The sequence below is a fragment of the Podarcis muralis genome, chromosome 2, assembly GCF_964188315.1.
Source record: "Podarcis muralis chromosome 2, rPodMur119.hap1.1, whole genome shotgun sequence".
Lineage (NCBI taxonomy): Eukaryota > Metazoa > Chordata > Lepidosauria > Squamata > Lacertidae > Podarcis > Podarcis muralis.
The window spans coordinates 25,202,536-25,221,380 of NC_135656.1; the positions used below are offsets into that span (position 1 = coordinate 25,202,536).

At 42.9% G+C, this 18,845-nt stretch overlaps 1 protein-coding gene across 4 annotated transcripts in view; it reads left to right on the top strand.

Annotated features, from left to right (window-relative positions):
* Positions 1-1,027: 1,027 nt before the first annotated feature.
* The window catches only part of KCNJ16 (potassium inwardly rectifying channel subfamily J member 16), a 45,472-nt gene continuing 27,654 nt past the window's right edge, over positions 1,028-18,845 (top strand). Inside the window, exons 1-2 of one of the 4 annotated variants that reach the window (XM_028713775.2) lie at positions 1,028-1,046; positions 1,372-1,410. The gene's annotated coding sequence lies outside the window, so the exon portion shown is untranslated. Of the gene's footprint in view, positions 1,047-1,316; positions 1,411-15,551; positions 15,576-17,051; positions 17,153-18,845 lie in introns of those variants that run through there. The other 3 variants (XM_077924050.1, XM_077924052.1, XM_077924051.1) reach the window with 3 other exon arrangements.

Below are 18,845 nucleotides of genomic sequence, written 5' to 3' on the forward strand. Positions count from 1 at the left end.
GCAATGGGCAGTCCGGAGAGAGAGCCGGGTCCCAAAGCCCGCCGGAGAGAAGGGGAGGAGTCCGAAGGGTCCGCTTCCGAGGCATCCAGGAAGGAAGGCACCCAGGGGGGTAGTAGGACCCAGAGGAGGAAGGAGAAACGTAGAAGGTGGAGTAAGGCTAGAGTCTTAAGCTGGTGTACAGGGGGCGGAGACTCAGACGAGGCTTCGCTGGTCTAGGGTCTAGACGTAGAGACGCACGCTAGAGTCTGAAAATGGGAACTAAACTTCAATAAAGACTTTTGTACAGTTCTGCTGGCTAGCGTTGGTCTTCTGTGAGCTGAGACCTGGAGGCAGTCTCTGACACATACGCTTCAGGTTACAGACTCCGCTAACCCAGAAATAGTACCTCGGGTTAAGAGCTTTGCTTCAGGATGAGAACAGAAATCGTGCTCCGGCGGCACGGCAGCAGCAGGAGGCCCCATTAGCTAAACTGGTGCTTCAGGTTAAGAACAGTTTCAGGTTAAGAACGTACCTCCGGAACGAATTAGGTACTACACCATAGCTGTAGTTCACCCTTAACGAGCCATAAACAGAAAACGTCCTTAAAATGCTCTTAGCATGTTGGAAAATGTATTGTTTTTAGCAGGTATGCAGTGCTTTAAAAAAAAAAGTTTAGGGGTACTCTCATTTTGACTCAAGGAAATCACCATTTTATAGTTCAAACCGGGGGAAATAAATATAATTAATGGACAAAAGTGCAAAGGTTCACAAAATGTTTAGGGGTATGCGTACCCCTGTGTCTCCCCCAGAAAAAAAGCACTGGAGGTATGTATGGAGTGTCTGAAGGTTATTGTGTTCCCCTTCTGGAGCCGCCCTGGCACTGATTAACTGTTCCATTTAATGCACCACCCACCTCCTTAATAGTAGCTTAACCCCTTCCTTTTGCTTGCTCTGGAAATTTCCACTCCAACTTAGGGCAAACAGAGGAAAGAAAGAGGATCAAAAAGAGAACTCTTTTGAGTTGACTTTTCCCTTTAGTAACTTTTCAATAGGTAACACCAAACCAGGTATTTGTATTATGAATGGTGGTTGGATTTTTGTTTTTCTTGACCCAGGAAATCTTTCTCTTTTTCACGGTTGTTGAAATCCTAGCTTGAATGTGTGCCAGTGACTTTTGTGAATATTTCAGCACACTTTTTTTTAATGGGGTGGGCATGGCGGCAAGCAAACGGGCTGCCTGTCACCTGATTCTCAAGATGCCAGGAGCGACCTAAGCAGATTCCTGGAGCTAGATTACAGCTGCAAATTGGGGTAAATGTTTAACTGGGGACTTTGGAGGCTGTGGCTTTGGAGATGTCTGATCCTTAATGCAACCCTTGTTTTCTTTTACAGTTTCGTGATTGCAGACGTGGAGGTAGCAAAGGGACAATGGTAAGTGGCTTCATATTTGATATCGCTGTTCCTGTTGCATCTATAAATTTGACGCCGATACCAGTGTTTTCCTGAGTGGCATTCTCTACAAAGAAACAGCAGAACATCAAAACTGTGCCAATATTCTCCCAGGGAAAAGAAGGCAATGTTTTAACGCAGAGAAAAGGGCAAGCACCTTGACTGACATGAAAAGGTTTTGGAGGGTGTTGTTGATTTGATTTACTTGGCATCTGTAGTGATTTGTCTCTTGGAGCAAGCTGGTTGAAAGCTCTGAAGTTGAGCTCTTGCCATTAGGAGGATCCTTCTCACCTGCAAATCGACTTTGCTCTCACAAGGAAGTTGTTGTAATCGTGGGCATTTTATGGTGGGAAACAGACGCATACTGAGGAAACATGCCTCTTAAATACATAGGATTGATTCTGAAGGAATGTGTTTCCTCTATGCACAGATACTCTTGGAGTAAATCAGTTGAGAACTGCTTGAATATGAAATCCACATGGGTTTTTGAAAGGTTCGTAATCAGGAGCAAGCAGGAAATCTAATCTAATGCAATGAAAGCAATCATAGAGAATGTGATGTGATGTTAAAACAAGGGCTTCATGTGAGCGAGATCCTAATGGCAATGATAACATTTTCCATATGTGTTCCTCTGTAGGTATTTTTCCATGGGGAAAAATGTTCCATTGCAATGGGCGCCTAATGTTTTCTTTCTTTCTTTCTTTCTTTCTTTCTTTCTTTCTTTCTTTCTTTCTTTCTTTCTTTCTTTCTCGCTGCGGGGTGGACAGGACAGTTAACAAACTCACACAGGCAAGCCTCAGAGCAGAAACTCTCCTCAAGAAATATTTGTGGAGAGTTAGTGGAGACCCCTATTCCTCAGAATTACAATTCTTAATTCTCCATTCCTCTTCCCAGAGAAGTCTGAGAATTGTAACTCTGTGAGAGGAATAAGGGCCTCCTCATGACACTCGGCACCATTAACAAACTCTAGTTCCTGGGATACTTAACAGGGAGGAGCAATGACTCTTTAAAGTGGCATGATACTACTTTAAATCTATATTGCAGATGAGGCCTAATTCTAGTTTTGCCTGCCTTCTCCTGCCTTCTATGAATGGCTGGCCAGAGATCTTTTGGCACCTGAGCAAGGCCAGTCCTACCATGAGGCAAAGTGATGCAGCTTCCTCAGACGGCAAATTCTGAGGCATGGACAATGACTAGAAAGGTGTGCCATGTGCCCTGCCCTGCAGCCCCTAGGCCAGCTTGCTGCCATAGCATTGCTGGCGTACCAGTGAAGTGACCTGAGGTGACCCATCTTGGGTGGCCACAGGGAGCAGGAGATCACAACCTGGCCTCAGCGTCAGCGGCTTCCAACTTGGCTTTGGGTCAGCCAAAGACACAGCCAAAACCAAAGCTAGGGAGAGCAGTAACAATGCCTCCTGGAACGTCCAATTTTCACATATGCTCTCAGTGAAAAAGGGGAGTTCCTACAAAGCAGATGCATTGCTACTGGTCTCGTTCCAACCTGGATCTCTGTTGGGAGCCATTAGTGGGACATCTTGCCTCAGGCACAGGGCCAGCTCAATATATTTTGGCACCTGAGGCAAACCACAAAATGACATCCTCTCTCCACCAGGGAAGAAGGGGTGAGTGAAGATCTACCTCAGGAACAAGGGGGCGGGGAGTAAAGCTCTACACTGGAATCTGATGCCCCTGTGGATCCTGCTGCCTGAGGTGGTCTCCTCACCTTTCCTCATAGGTGGACCATCCCTGCTGGTGGTGGTGTGGTGGTTGGGGCTCCTGGGTGACAGAGGAAAGGGTTTTTGGACAGGCCTGAGCCTCAGCACCTCTCTTCTTAAACATGCATTTCAAACTTGAATTGCTCTGTAGGTCAGAAGGGGGGGGGGGAACTGAGCAAAAAGCTATCTGCCCATTTAAAGCAATGTCTTCAACAGTTGTTGTTAAGTTTGAAAAGCCCATTAGGTTTCAGGATCTTCACTCCCATTTGTTCCCTCCTGGGTAATTACTGTTGGTGTGGGAAAATAAGAAAAGTGCTTTGTAGGTCATCACTTGGCAGCTAAGGAGGTCAAGTACAACTCCAAGCTAACATGGTAATCAGCATGATTTTGGGCAAAGTGGGGCAAAAACGCCTTTCTCCTCATGCATTCTTTCTGTTGTGAGCGTGAGCAACACAGAAGATGAGTTCTACTGATAAGAACTTGCCTGCTGTGACAATGACGGCTGAAGCTTTATGCCAAGGATGGATTTGGATAAATCTGCTATGAATTCACAAATAAAACCCACAGGGGTAATTTTGAAAGTAATTTTTCCTTCAAAATTAAAGTAACTGTTAACAGCGAGCTTTTCTCCAACTCTTTAGAACTCTTAAAAGTCAATTAATATAGCTCAACCATCAATCTGTATTCTAGGTGAGTTGTTGGATAAATTAAACGTGACTTAAGTTAAAGATGGTATCATACGCCTATCATTCATTAGTGCCTTAGATGGGTTCCTATTCTACTCTTTTATGCCTGTTAGCACTCCACTTTCTCTGAAAAGATTCAGGGCAGCAGTGAAAATCATTTCTCTTCTACCTACTTTTCTGAAAGAAAATATTCCTTTAAAGCCAATTCTGTGCATGCTTAGAGCTACTATACAGTGTGACTCTGTCCTGGGCGTGGGGAGGACACCATTCTCTGCAGTGCTTCAGGCTGCAAAATGTCTTAGAGAGCAGCCCTGCTTTGAAGCTAGAGACTTTTAGGTAGGCTTGACCTTCTAAGTCCTTTTTGTTTCTTCATGGGCAATCTCTTTCCTGGGCCATCACAGTCTCACTTCATTCACATTTTCCACTGCAGACAGGGCAAGCTTATAGAAATCTCCTCAGAAGCAGATTGCACTGGTTTCAGTGGTGCTTACTTCCAGAAAATGGGTTTGGGCCAACTTAACATTTTCTGCTGTTGACCTTTCCTCTTTTCCCTATCCCTGATCTGGGATTCACATTCGGCAGAATGAGGTGCTAATTGAGTGGTGAAATAAGAGTGCTGAGGTGGTAAAATTGGCTGGATCAGTTCAGGTAGTTGTGGGAGGGGGGGAATCACATTTTAACATTCTTCATTTTTTTAAAAAACGGAAAAAAAATAAGAAACTAGTGCAGCAAAAGAACAAACTGGGATAGGACATTTCTCCCTGATTGGTTGGCCTCTTCCTCTCCCATCTTGCAGCAAGCCTAATAGTGGGAAAGCAATAAAAACAACTTTCTCCATCTGTACTCCAGTCCACTCTATCATCTCAGGAGTCTGCATAGACTAGACTGGTTTGACCTCCCAAGTGATCTGAGCAGAGATTGTGTCACATTTGTGATCTCCGCTGGGTGAAAGTTCACACTTTGGATGCGAACAGAAATGTTTAAAAGCAGTTTCAACTGCCCCATCCTTTTCATCAACATGCACCATAGACCACATTTCTGAACCCAGTTAGATGGAACCCATTGAATTCAGTGGGTCTTACTTTTGAGGAAGTGTCTCTAGGGCTGTTGAGATCCATAGTAATGTCACTTCCAAGAGGCATCTAGGCGAAAGTGCTTTGACCAGCTGTTAACCCAAAGTCTATAAAAACCAGTGATTGTCAATAAAAAGTAGCCTCTGGAGCACTCCTTAATAGATGAGCCGTAGGCGGAACAGTCCATGCCAAAAGAGTGGGATTTCACACTTGCCTGTCTGCCTGGGGGTATATTTAGCAATTTGAATGCTCGTGATTTGATGAACAGTTGCTGCCTCATGAAACAGATGGCTTGCGAAATGATCTCTAGGAAGGCTATATAAGGTCAAACACCAAACGTCCTTTCTCACATTTAATAGCACCGACATGAATGCTGAGTTTGGAAAATGGTGCTTGTAAGGCTGAGGTGCCAACACTTTCTCAGCTTTGGAAACAATGCAGTCCTGCTCTGGCCTTTTATTTTCAATAGCTTGTTGCCATGTTTTTATCACACTGTGGTAAGTAGGCTGGATCTGGCATGTAGGTAAGAGATTACCAGTTGACCAGACCTGATCTGGGATGCCATTTGTATGCAAAAGCCTCTTTTAGGGGGTGAATTCTCTTCTCTGGACTTGAATGTGGGAGTCTGCCACATGTCTTCATTCTCTGGTGAAGAACAATTCCCCACCATGTGTTCTGGTGAACATGAGAAAACGAAATCATCTTGATATTATTTTTCAAGTTTTAAACTCTTTCTTGCCCTCTTCAAATGAAGCTTTCCTGACAAGATGCTCAACTTAAAATAGTCATCTTGATGTAGTCACAAGCAATCTTTCCCCTAGAGGAAATAATCATTCTTGATTAAAAATGTCATTTTTTGAGGGAGGGGGAAAAGTAGAAGGCTCCATCACATAATTTATGAACAAAATCATCTGACACTTGATAGTAACAGAGAATTCTAACTTCTAGAGAAATTACTGGCTGCCAGTAAAAGATAATTCTTATGCAATCATTCCAGCAAAAGAAAAAAGGGAGGGGGGTGCAGGGAGAAAAATGAAATGAAATATTTGGCGTGTTATCTATTAGTCTATTGTACTTACTTACTTGCTTTCTTTCAAAGTAATTGTGCAATAATGATAGTTCAGTAGATGTCATGCATTGATGGTGTTTATTCGCTATGCAAATTAAAATTAAAGTCAACTGAAAAATGGTTCTAAATTGTTGCAATTCTTGTCAATAGACTTGGTCTTTGGGGCTTTGAAATCCTGAATCACAGCTTACCTTCTGGAAATGGGGCTCCCGCAGGACTTGACATGAAATCATAGAATTGTAAAGCTGGAAGGGACCTTGAGGATCATCTAGTCCAACCCCTGCAATGTAACTGTCCCATACAGGCATCAAACCGATGACCTTGGCATTATTAACACCACGCTGCAACCAACTGAGCTATCCATGCACTGAAGTTCCTTAAAATGAATGGAGATTATGCAGCTGCAATATTTCTTGGGGCCATCCCTCTAACTGGTGAAAAAAAATATTGTTAAGGCTGGCGGGATTTTATGATTACTTTGCTTTTTTATACTTTATAATTTATAGAGGCACCCGCAATGCATGATCCAAATCAGCCTTGTTAAGGGGTCAAGAGATTGAGACACAACAGCTGGCTGTGCTGTGGACAGTCAAAGGGATTTTTAAGGGATTTACTCATTATCATAGAAATCACATACTGTCTTGTCTTTCTCATTTAGTCTGATAGAGGAGGGATCTATTCCTTGCTGCTGCTCTTTCCCTCGGGCAAAAATGCCATTATCATAGCTGTGCCAGTTTCGCTCTTGTTGCTGTGGCAGAGCTGATCGGAATATTTTGCAGCAAAAGAAGCTTCTGCTGAAAGCGTTCGCTCTCATTAAAAATAAACAAATGCGACAGTGTACCCACTTACCCACTTAGAGCACAAAGCAGTAGTTTATTTGACATACACAATGCAGAATTCTTTGCAGTCATCCTCAATAAGATGCTTTTAATCCAGATATATTCTAGATCTTCAGCCCACAAGAGAGGGTGTGGTTACTGAAAATGTGTTTCGATATCCTCCTCTCGATGAGGTTTCCATGCCTTCTCCATGCCCTCCAACACAATAAAGAAGTAGTGGTTGTGGTTTTGGTGTACACCCCCACCCACAGCAACACCGGGCAGGTATGACTACACCCCCTAAAGCTGGGGCCACCTCCATCTGTTATCAGTGAAGTCAATATGGGCTACTGAGTGGGCACTTCTGGAGAACCACAGCCAATTGCAGATCTCTAACAATTGAGCCTGCATAATGCATGTTGGGGGTGAAGGGGAAAGCTTCTTTGCCATGCTAATACATTGTATTTTTACAGAAGCATATAGCAAATTGTATGCATGCCATCTAATGGAAGATGTGGAATGGCTTTTAGATCTGAAATTCTGAGGTCATTCACAAATCTGCTCACAACAAACCTGCTCACAAATCACACAGTAAAGCCAGTGTAAAGGTAAAGGGACCCCTGACCGTTAGGTCCAGTCACGAACGACTCTGGGGTTGCGGCGCTCATCTCGCTTTACTGGCTGAGGGAGCTGGCGTACAGCTTCCAGGTCATGTGGCCAGCATGACTAAGCCGCTTCTGGCAAACTAGAGCAATGCACGGAAACACAATTTACCTTCCCGCCGGAGCGGTACCTATTTATCTACTTGCACTTTGATGTGCTTTCGAACTGCTAGGTTGGCAGGAGCTGGGACCGAGCAACGGGAGCTCGCCCCGTCGTGGGGATTTGAACCGCGACCTTCTGAATGGCAAGCCCTAGGCTCTGTGGTTTAGACCACAGTGCCACCTGCGCTGTAGTGTTGTGGATAGTATCAGGCTAGGACTGTAGGGGCTGAGGTTCAAATCCCTACACTGTCATAAAGTTCACTGAGTGATCTCGAGCCAGTCATTATCTCTATGTCTAATCAACCTCATAGGGCTGTTGTGAAAATACAAATGCCACACCTGCTTTGGCCCTGAGCCGCAGGGTTGTTGATATTTCATTAAGTTCCCTAAAGTTTGGACAAAATACCCTATCAGCAAAGCCTCTGTTAAAAAGCAGGGCCATCTTCTTAGCAGCCTCTTTCTCACCGCAGATCAACTTATGCTTCCACAAATAGAAAGCAGATATACATCACACACATACAATTGCAGAGCAATGCAAATAAGTGAACATGGCTAGTTAACTTAGTGGAAAATTTCCTCTTGATACCAGATACTGCAAATAGGGCAACCGATTGTTAAAACAGATCCCCTGCAACATCTGTCAGTGAAGCTTGTCAAACACATTTCACTCAGAGCTTGAAACAAGGCAATGGAAAATGGGAAGATTAAACACAGATTAGACCAACCTGCTTTGTGCAATTTAGTCTCCTTGATTGCAGATGTTTACCTTACCATAACAATCACATCAGTTTAATAAAGCTCATTCATATGAACATAATTTATATTTTGAGCCGGGTGATGCTCATATTAATATTTTTAGTTGGACCATGCTTTTCATTGGAAAACTCTTTCCTAGCTATTCTCATTTCTTCTTATCTATGGCGTTTAATTTAAATAAGTAAGAAATCACTATCCACCCACCTGGTCTATACTGAAGCTGAGTATATACCGATGGAAAAATGGCTCCCCATTCATGTTAATGAATAACATTTATACAATGTAGATTAGATCTGAAGGCTAGAAAGACCATATTATTATGGCCGTGCTGCTACTGAAAAGAAAGATATCTTAGCTTCAAGATACCTAGTGGCTTTGATAGCTTGAAGTATTTTTCGCCAGTTGCGACAGGTGTGCCAGTTGAAATCCTTCAAAGACATAAATTGCCAGGCCTCTGTTATCTGTGCTCAGGGAGCTTCTTGTTTAGATTATTTCAGGGCGTGTTGTATATAGCGCTGTCTCTGAAGACTGGAAATGTTAGAATATGTCAGCACAATAATTAACTGGGCCCAAGTGTTTGGCGCATGCCACTCTAGTTTTGGAACAGCTACCTCATCTGCCAGTCCATTTCTGGACAAAATTAAGAACACTGGACTTTTTTTAACCTAAGCAGGTTGGAAGTAGGATACCTTAACATCTGCTTCTTCCCACGTGAATCTGCTGTTATTGAGATCAACCTCAGAGACCATGCTTGGTGTCCCTACTCCCTACCAGCCCCTCCATCTGGAGTAAGGCAGAGAGGGGACCTTTTCAGTTGTGGTTCATAGGAATTTAGGCCTTTGGTCTATCTATCTCAGTATTGTCTACAGTGACTAGCAGGATTCCACACATGGAGTCTCTCCTAGGATCTCCTCTATGCAGGGCAGATTCTCTGCCCGTGAGCTATGGTTTCACACAGGCATCTGATTGGACATTCTGATAAAAAGGATGCTATATGGGCCTTTGGTTTGATCCAGAATACTTTTATTGTATTATGATCACCTATGGCCCTCTCTCTGAAGGAGCGTCTTCACCCCCATCGTTCACTGAGGTCCTGCTCCAAGGGCCTTATGGCTGCTCCCTCACTACGAGAACTGAGGTTACAGGGAACCAGGCAGAGGGCCTTCTCGGTAGTGGCACCTGCCCTGTGGAATGCCCTCTTATCAGATGTCAAGGAAATAAACAACTATCTGACTTTTAGAAGACATCTGAAGGCAGCCCTGTTTAGGTAAGTTTTTAATGACTGATGTTTGATTGTGTTTTTAATATTCCTTTGGAAGCCACCCAGAGGGGCTGGGGAGGCCTGGCCAGATGGGCGGGGTATAAGTAGTAGTAGTAGTAGTAGTAGTAGTAGTAGTAGTAGTTGTTGTTGTTGTTATTATTATTATTATTATTCAGTCTTTCAAGATTTGAACATTTTTGTCCCCAGTAAGGACACTGTCCATATTTCTTCTTTCTGGTATCAGGTGAAAACATTTTAATTTGCTCGGGGTTTCTTGAGTTTTTTTCCTTTTTGTCTTTTAGCTATTTAGGCTAAAAGGATTGCTGAGGATGAAACAATGTTTTTAGATTCACTGTTGCTCATCAGCTTCTCAGCATGTGATAAGCTTTCATTCTCCAACTGTGAAGGCCTCTCTTTTCCAGTCTCTAAAGAGATCTGCACATAATAATGTATGTGTCGATGTTGTGTTTATCGTGCCTTGCTTGCTATTATGGTGCTGAAAGGATAGCGCCTACTCCTAAAATCTGTCAGGGTATAGATCGGGAGTAGCTAAATATCCTGCTTATTTGTTGATAGAACTAAATGGAGCCTGCGTTATAGCTCCAGTGGAGTGAATGTTACTTTATACATTCTTATGCCAATGTGGTTTTTTGGAGGGCATCTGTGGACATAGCCTTGCCTAATATGTTGCATTATTTGGTTAGAGAATGCTGCTTCACCTATCTGAGTGCAGAAGTTCCCAGAAGTTTCTTGGTAAAGCATGTATGCATTATTTTAAAATTCAATGAAACAAAGGTGCAGTGGTTTCAGAAACAAAATCTGCTATGAGCTCTCCCTGTCGTGGGCTTTGATTCGAAAGGCCAATGTATTAGTTAAGAAAAAAATAATGTACAGTGGTACCTCTGGTTAAGAACTTAATTCGTTCTGGAGGTCCGTTCTTAACCTGAAACTCTTCTCTTTTTAAAAAAATAATTTTTATTGATTTACAACACAAATATACAATTTTATCCAATCTTTTATCCAACTTGAAACTCTTCTTAACCTGAGGTACCACTTTAGCTAATGGGGCCTCCTGCTGCTGCCCTGCTGCCGGAGCAAGATTTCTGTTCTCATCCTGAAGCAAAGTTCTTAACCCAAGGTACTATTTCTGGGTTAGCGGAGTCTGTAACCTGATGTGTCTGTAACCTGAAGCATCTGTAACCTGAGGTACCACTGTGATGCAAACCTCTTGGGCCTGCACCACTTTAGAATGAGGAAGAAGGATTTGCTCCTGCAAATCAAAAATACCCTCTTCCTTTTTTGCTAGCTTTTCATGGGTAAGCTTTTGCTCACTGTTTTAACACGCAGCATTTAAACATGCAGTTTCAGTAATATCAGAATTAATTCTGTCACCTGCGTGTCATCATTCAAATTAGCACTGCCATTGTATAGTTAGTGTGGGGACCCTGTGGCCCTCCAGATGTTGTGGTATCCCTGACCATTGGCCACGAGGGCTGGGGCTGATTGGTGATGGAGTCCAACAAGTCTCCCACTTCTGAACTGAAGTACTGTTCCTTCCCAAAGTACAGCACTACTAAGATCTGTTGACTTTTTGGTGGCTGGATTAGGCCTTAATATTTTACTGGGAAATTAAGCTAAAAAAAGCTCACCGCCAACAGAATGTAAACAACAAAGTGGTCATGCAAATAAGTCTGTAAAGAAACTCAAATTGACACACAGTTTAAAAATAACGCGTGTAAAAATAGGAACACAAGTAATATGAAAGGTTAGGATCTAATTAATTTATACAAAAGACCTCAGTAGTGTCTACATATATTGGTGTTGTTTGTGCTAATCTTTTTCCAAAGCTGTTGAACAGAAATAGCCTATTATGCAACTCAATGGAAAGCTGTTCCATCTCACTGAACATGTAAAATGTTCCATCCTTCACCCCTTCTTGGTTTTTTAGCTGTTGACACTGTTCACCTGAGAATATGCTACATCTTTATCCCTTTGTGGGTGCATCTACCAAGCCTTTGACCACAGAACTGAATTGATAATATTTGTGCATTAATACAGTTATCCTTTCCCAGGTGTTAATCTCTGCTAGAGGCTGTAGGCTGATAAATGATTTGGGCAAAATGAATGCCAACGCCTACACTTGGCACAAATAGAAAGCAAATTGACATTAGATTTAAGGTGTTAAATGTCAATAGCATTTCACCCCTTCGCAATCCACAGTGTGTACACACCAAGTTTTGACTGACTGATAATAAAATTGCGCAGATAGAAAAGGCAATCAAACCCATTGTTTACAAGGCTGCTACAACAGAATGATGAATAGGAGATGTGAGCTGGGAGTTTTATTTAATGAGATCAGTGAGTCCTTGGACATGGAGAAAAAACCAAACACAGTGGGATGTGTGTGACCACATGATGCTGTTATCCTTGAATGGCGCACTTGACTCCTGAGCTAAAGTAGCAGTGATTTTTCATGCATGTTGTAGCTTAAGGAGAGGTGGACAAAGGCACCAATTCAACAAATGGGACTTACTCATAGCTATCTGCTGAACTTGAATTCTACCCTGCCTGAAAAGAATAGCCGAGGTGGAAAACAACAACAGGAAACCCACAAAATATCATAAAATGACAATATAGTACAGAATAAAAATAGTTAAAAGGAGACTGGCAAAACATCAATCAAAACAACTAACTAAAATCAATTTTGACAGAAGCTTAAGGGCAACAAGCCTGGCGTTTTTTTTTTAAGTATTAGACAGCAAATAATTAGAAATGGACCTTCTTTGGGCACAGAGTTCTAGAGCCTGCAAATAGCTGTTGAGAAGGTTGGAGAATGAGCTCAGCTGCATATGGAATCACAGAAAAGGCAGGGGGTGTCAGTAATAACCACAATCTGTTCATCATTTAAAGGTCACCTAGATAGTAGTCATTATTATTATTATTATTATTATTATTATTATTATTAACCTCTGGTATCAAAAGGAGGCCAATTATACCCATCGCTCTTTTACCAATCCAGGTTTTCTTGCTTCCTTGAGAAAAAGGAACACAGTTTGAATGAAATATAGGAGACAAATGAATCAGTGCCTTTTCCTTCCCTTCAGAAGGAAAATGACAGGAAGATTGTTATTTGGATCAAGGGAAGAAACAGTTTTTTAATAAATTACAGCCATCCCCAGAGTTTCACAGTCCTCTCTTCTCAAGCAAAACCTTGGATGAAAATGGCCATTGTAAGGATTTTTAAAATAGGTATTAAATAAGCCTGCCTGACTCATCATAGGTATGGAGTGGACACATGGGCATGCAAAATTGCTTATTTTGGAAGACATTTTAAGGCTTAGCCAAATTTTTCAGAGCAATGACGAATACAGGGGATTCCCCCCACCCCCCCATTCATTTAAACGTTGAAACAATAAATTTGAAATGACCGGTGGCAGCAACTTTGTAACGAATGCCACTGATCCAAACCTATAATCAACTGAAAATGTTATCCCCTTTCACATCTGAACAACAGGTTCTGAGTGAACATGAACCTGATAGTCTCTGCCTGTCTTAGGAGTGGTTTTTATCACCTGATCATGCCTGAAGCCTAGACATTCAAGAATCCATCTCTGACAACCTTATTCACTTGCTGCTGAAGCTGGCAGAGTGCACTTCTGCTCATAGTATCTTCTGCTTGTCTAAGCTAAAGGTCTTTCAAACATTAGCCCCATCTTCTGGCGCCGACACTTTCGGAGGCGTACACCCCGTGCAAGGCAGCTTGTGAAAATTAAAACCACAATGAAATGTATCAATAAAGTACAGGCAGGCAGGACAGATTGAAATAGTCATCAGTGCAGACCCTTACCTAAAGCAGTTCAGCAAAAGTCTGCTGGTGTAGGAAAGTCTCCACCAGCTGACAAAAAATGGTGAAAGGGTCGTGGGAACAGCAGAGGACAAGGTGTTCCACAATCTTGGTCTTTCCCCCCACAAGGCAAATAAATTAAAAACAAGGGGGTGCACCAGGCAAGCCTTCAAGTATTGTGCAATCACAGTAAGTGGACTTACCTACACACTCCTTGTGGGCGGAAGCCTACAAAAAACTAACAAGTACCAACCAGTTGGAACTGTAGAGAACCGGGTTCGAATCCTTGTTCCTATTGTAGGAGGAGAGAAGACGTTATGCCTGAGAATGTATAGTCAGTGGTGCTGAAGTTGTTACTTGACATGGGTTTGTTTCTATTAAGACGGTTATATTATTCACTGTTACATTGTTATGCCTGCTGTTTTACAGACCTTTAACTGTGAATTTTACTACTTAAGTTAACTCAGCGAGGCTGCTCACAGTTTCAATGCATTTTTCATAAACATTTTTTAATATGTTTTGGGGGTTTGGTTGTTTACTTTAAAAATTGAATTAACTTTTATTGTCTGAAATACTGTTGTGTAATATATTTGCATTGCTCCTGCTTGTTAGGTTTTCATATGCTATACAGTGGTACCTCAGGTTACAAACACCTCGGGTTACAAACACTTCCGGTTACAGACTCCGCTAACCTGGAAGTAGTACCTCGGGTTAAGAACTTTACCTCAGGATGAGAACAGAAATTGTGTGGCGGTGGCAGCGGGAGGCCCCATTAGCTAAAGTGGTACCTCAGGTTAAGAACAGTTTCAGGTTAAGAATGGATCTCCAGAACGAATTAAGTTCGTAACCAGAGGTATCAGTGTGTGTGTGTGTGTGTGTGTGTGTGTGTGTGTGTGTGTGTATGAATGAAGATATTTTAGTTTCATTGTGGATCTGAAAGCAGAGAGGTGACAAGGGATGGATTTCTATCTTTCTTAAAGAAGTCCTCAGGAAAATGTACACACACATTTGTTGACATTTCCAATATACAGTGGTACCTCTGGTTGCGAACGGGATCCATTCTGGAGGCCCGTTCGCAACATGAAAAGAGTGCAACCCACAGTGGCACATCTGCACATGCACGGGTTGCGACTCGCCGCTTCTGCGCATGCGCATGGCATCATTTTGTGCATCTGTGCATGTGCGAGCGGTTAAACCCAGAAGTAACCCTTTCCAGTACTTCCAGGTCACCGTGGGACGTAACCTGAAAGAACGTAACATGAAGCAAACGTAACATGAGGTATGACTGTATACATTTCATAATTTTGCCCTCCAAGTCATGGAAGGCTGCAAACATCACACAGGTGAAGTGCCAAAGGGGGCAGGACTTTTTCCCCAAGTGAGTAAGCAAAATGTGTGGGAAAGTTTATTATATGGATTTACATGACACGTGTCTCTGACATGGCTTTTTAATGTGAGCCTGTAGTGGAGCTGGCTAAGGGAAGAAAGGGAGGAAGCTGCCTGGAGGCTCATCCTATTGTGCCAGGATACAACATATGAAAAAAGAAGAGAGGGCAAGCAGCTGTTTTCTGGCCACTGAGGGGGAATACAAACTTCAGAGACCTGTCTCCTCTTCCTTCCCATCTTCTATCCCTCTGCACTTTCTCCCTGCAGCTTGAGTTTGCTCCAACATTTTCAGAATCTAGTCCAGTTGCTGTCACTCAATGAACCTCTCTTGCATGCCTTAAGAATCCTGCATTACCTGAGATTATAGGGACAAAATGTTCCATTTGGTGGGTTTACGGCGTCCATGAAAAGCTGTGCAAACAGTTTACTCTGGCTTCACGAGGAGGGCTGAGGAAGAAGGAAGGATGAAAAGCTGTGAGCGGATCTGAACCGCGACAGACGAATAGTTCAGATTCGTGGTTGTCTTGCCAGCACACCCGTAGAGAACCATACTGTGGTGAATAGATTCTATTTATTCAAAATAGAATAGAATAGGAAAGTTGCAAGCAATAGATCAGCCCAATTAACCGAATAAAAAGAGAGCACAGGCAGTGAAGTTTCCTAAGGCAAGAGGTATCATCTCTCTCCCAACTTCTGGGCACATTTACAAGCTCATCCTGTGGCTCTGCAACAAAGGACTGGGAAGAATTCGTCCTCCTTGCCACACAACCCTTGGGTATGTGAACTTGACTAGAGCCCTGTGGCCCCACCAGGTCAGTGCTCACCCCAGAGGAGCACATGCCAGACCTCCCTCCATTTTGTACCCCTAACCTTTGGTTATAACAATGTCAAATGGCTGCTGCTTGACATGGCTAGAGGCTCTATGGGGAGGTGATGCATTTCCACTACAACTGGGAGATAGTGCCCCCCTTTTCTGGGGACTGTCCCAGATTTACAGAAGCCATCTTGGTTTCTGATTTGATCCTGGACTGTCCTGCTTTTCCTTAAGAAGTCCCTATTTTCATCGGAGAAATGTTGGAGGGTATAGTGTTATGTGATCCCTGAAACAAGGAAATAAATAACTATACAGTGGTACCTCTGGTTGTGAATGGGATCCATTCCGGAGGCCCATTCGCAACATGAGCAGAACTCAATCTGCGTCTGCGCGTGTGCGGGTCGCGATTTGCCACTTCTGCGCATGCGTGTAACATCATTTTGCGCATCTGCGCAAGCGCAAGTGGCAAAACCTGGAAGTAACCCTTTCTGGTACTTCTGGGTCACCGTGGGACGCAACCTGAAAATGCGCAACCTGAAGCAAACGTAACATGAGGTATGACTGTATAACCTTTAGAACAGTGTTTCCCAACCTTGTGCCTCCAGCTGTTTTTGGCCTACAATTCCCATCATCCCTTGCCACTGGTCTTGCTAGTCAGGGATGATGGGAGTTGTAGGCCAAAAACATCTGGAGGCACAAGGTTGGGAAACACTGCTTTAGAAGACATCTGAAGGCAGCTCTGCCTAGAGAAGTTTTTAAATGTTTAATTATGTTTTTAGATATGTTGGAAGCCACCCAGAGTGGCTGGGGCAACCTAGTCAGATGGGCGGGGGTATTATTATTATTGAATAGAATGTCCCTCTATTCATCAGAGAAAAGTCAGAAGGTTAATATATTATTATTCCATGTGCTATAGACAATGGCCACAGAGCACGGTGTGGGCGGGGCGGGGGGGGGTGAGGACTGACTTCTGGGCTCTGGCTTATGCAAAGTGCCTCTAAACAGTAATCTGACCTTTTTCATGATATAGTTTCCTTGTTCTGAAACTTGCGTCTCCAGCTTTCCTTCTTGTTTTTATGTAGCAGCATTTCACTTAAGCAAGTGGTTGATGTATCTTCTTCCTTTCAGCTACCTGAACTGCAGCAATGAATAAAACTGAATCTGCGCTCCAATGGAGTTGCACGTTTTTAAGGTGGCCTAGGTCTCTTTATCATTTTCCTTGCTCCGGAGGTTGTTGTTATTATTTCCATTGTGCGGAAGGGAAAATTAGGCTAACTGCTTCAAGGCTATTACTCATCAGGTATCTGAACCCAGCTGTAGGGTTCACCTGCTGACCACACTGGTGCTCTTCAAGTCTACTCCTTGAACAGATCATTTTTACATGAATACTTTCAGAGTGTTTCCAGGCATGTGATGTTTGTTTAACAATATGAAAGAGGGAGGGATTGTACCTACTAGCAAAATACAAAGGGGAAAAATCAGTTTGTTTGTCATGCCAGAGACCAGGGCTACGAATTCCCATATGCGTGCTGCAGCAGGTAACATTCAGTTTCTCTTCTTACAAGTAATTATTTTATTGTTACAGTAAATACAGTGAATGTGGCATTAAAGCTGTTTGAATTTGTGTCACAGTGTTAAATACTTACCCTTTGCAAATGAAACGTTTCTCGGGAATCTGGAAAGGCTGTACTTTCTCTATATTTCCTGAAGACATTTACACAGAGTGCCATTAGAAAGAGGAAGCTTAAAAGATGTAAACAGCCTAGGCTGTGATTTTTGCAAAATGAATCCATGTAATTTGCAAATAGATAAATAGGATAGGCATTCATGAATGGCAAATGCAAAAGAGGCAGCCATTTTAGTCTGGGTGTTTTTTTAATAAAAAAAGTTAATGTGGCACTTTAAAGATGAACACATTTATTGTGGCATTTAGTTATTGCATCAGACCTATATGCACCTTATATTGTTGAGAAATTGAGTTTTCCTTTTCAGGTTGTAGGGTGAATTGGCTGTTGTGTGAACAAACAGTTTAAATTAGATTGGTAAAAAAATAGCACTGAGCGCTTAGTTTGTATCCAGTGCTGTTTAACTTTTCTCAGCTGTTGAGCAGAAGTACAACATATACACACCTCTCAGAAAGTATATTTTGAATGCTTACCGGTTTTAGATATAGCTGTGAACTATCGGACACGCAAAACCTGCTTGCTGCTGTATCTACTGGTGTCGTGGGGTCTGACAGGCCACCCCTCTGTTGCTGGGCCGGTTAGTATGGATGACCATCTGCAGTGATTGGGCAGTTGGGTTACTGGGCAAATTTTGGTGTTGCCATTTAGGAGGACAGACCAAAGGTTATAGAATCAAGTCACGCAGCACTGACTGGGCTCTTTTGCTGTGTGCTTTGGATCACCTGCCCACCCTCCCTAATCTAGGGCTATTGCGTTGACCTTGCTATGCCTGTCATGGGGTCGTCTGCTTTTGGGGCAGGCGCCTTGTAGGAATTTTGTCCATTTGGCTGATTGGCTGGTGCCATTTGGTTTTTGCCTACTGTGTAGCAAATCATCACAACTTGTAAGGTTGCGGTTAGGCATTGGTTAAAAAATTGGTTGCTGGAGGGGTTAGGATTGGCGGTGCCTGCCCCTCCAATGCTGCTGCGGAAAGAGAATTCTGTTAAAGGAATCCAGGGGCTTGTCATTCTTTTGTCCATACCCCTGAATGGGGCTTAGGGCCGTGCAAGGCCCCGGGAACATGCGGGGGGGGGGGGATGAGGGTCTGGTGCCCAGCTCCATGCTCTCCCCAATATTGTTTTCCCTTACTGGCTTTTGCTGGAATTCAGTTCTGTCCCTGGGCATGGGGACAGATAGTCACAACCAATGCCTAAGCAACCACTCACATTTATGTTTTCTAATAAAGTTGTGGCCAAAATTATGCCAAAAACCTTAAACAAAAATTATGTGTGAATTGTGAATTTTTTAGGGGTGGCTTGGGGGATCTCGACACGCAAATTGTGGAGAGTATTTCCACCTGTTTCGCACAATGCTGTGCATGGGTTTAAACACTCTTTATTCAACATCTCCCTCTCTTCTTGACTTTTCTCATGTCATGTTCTAAATGTCCTTGTTTGTCTGGTGACCAACACAGTAATTTCTTGTGAATATTCATAAAGTGTATACAAGTCAATAGAAAGAGAGGCATTTATTAGTTGTAAATTCTAGAACGGTAGCTCTTTTAGCC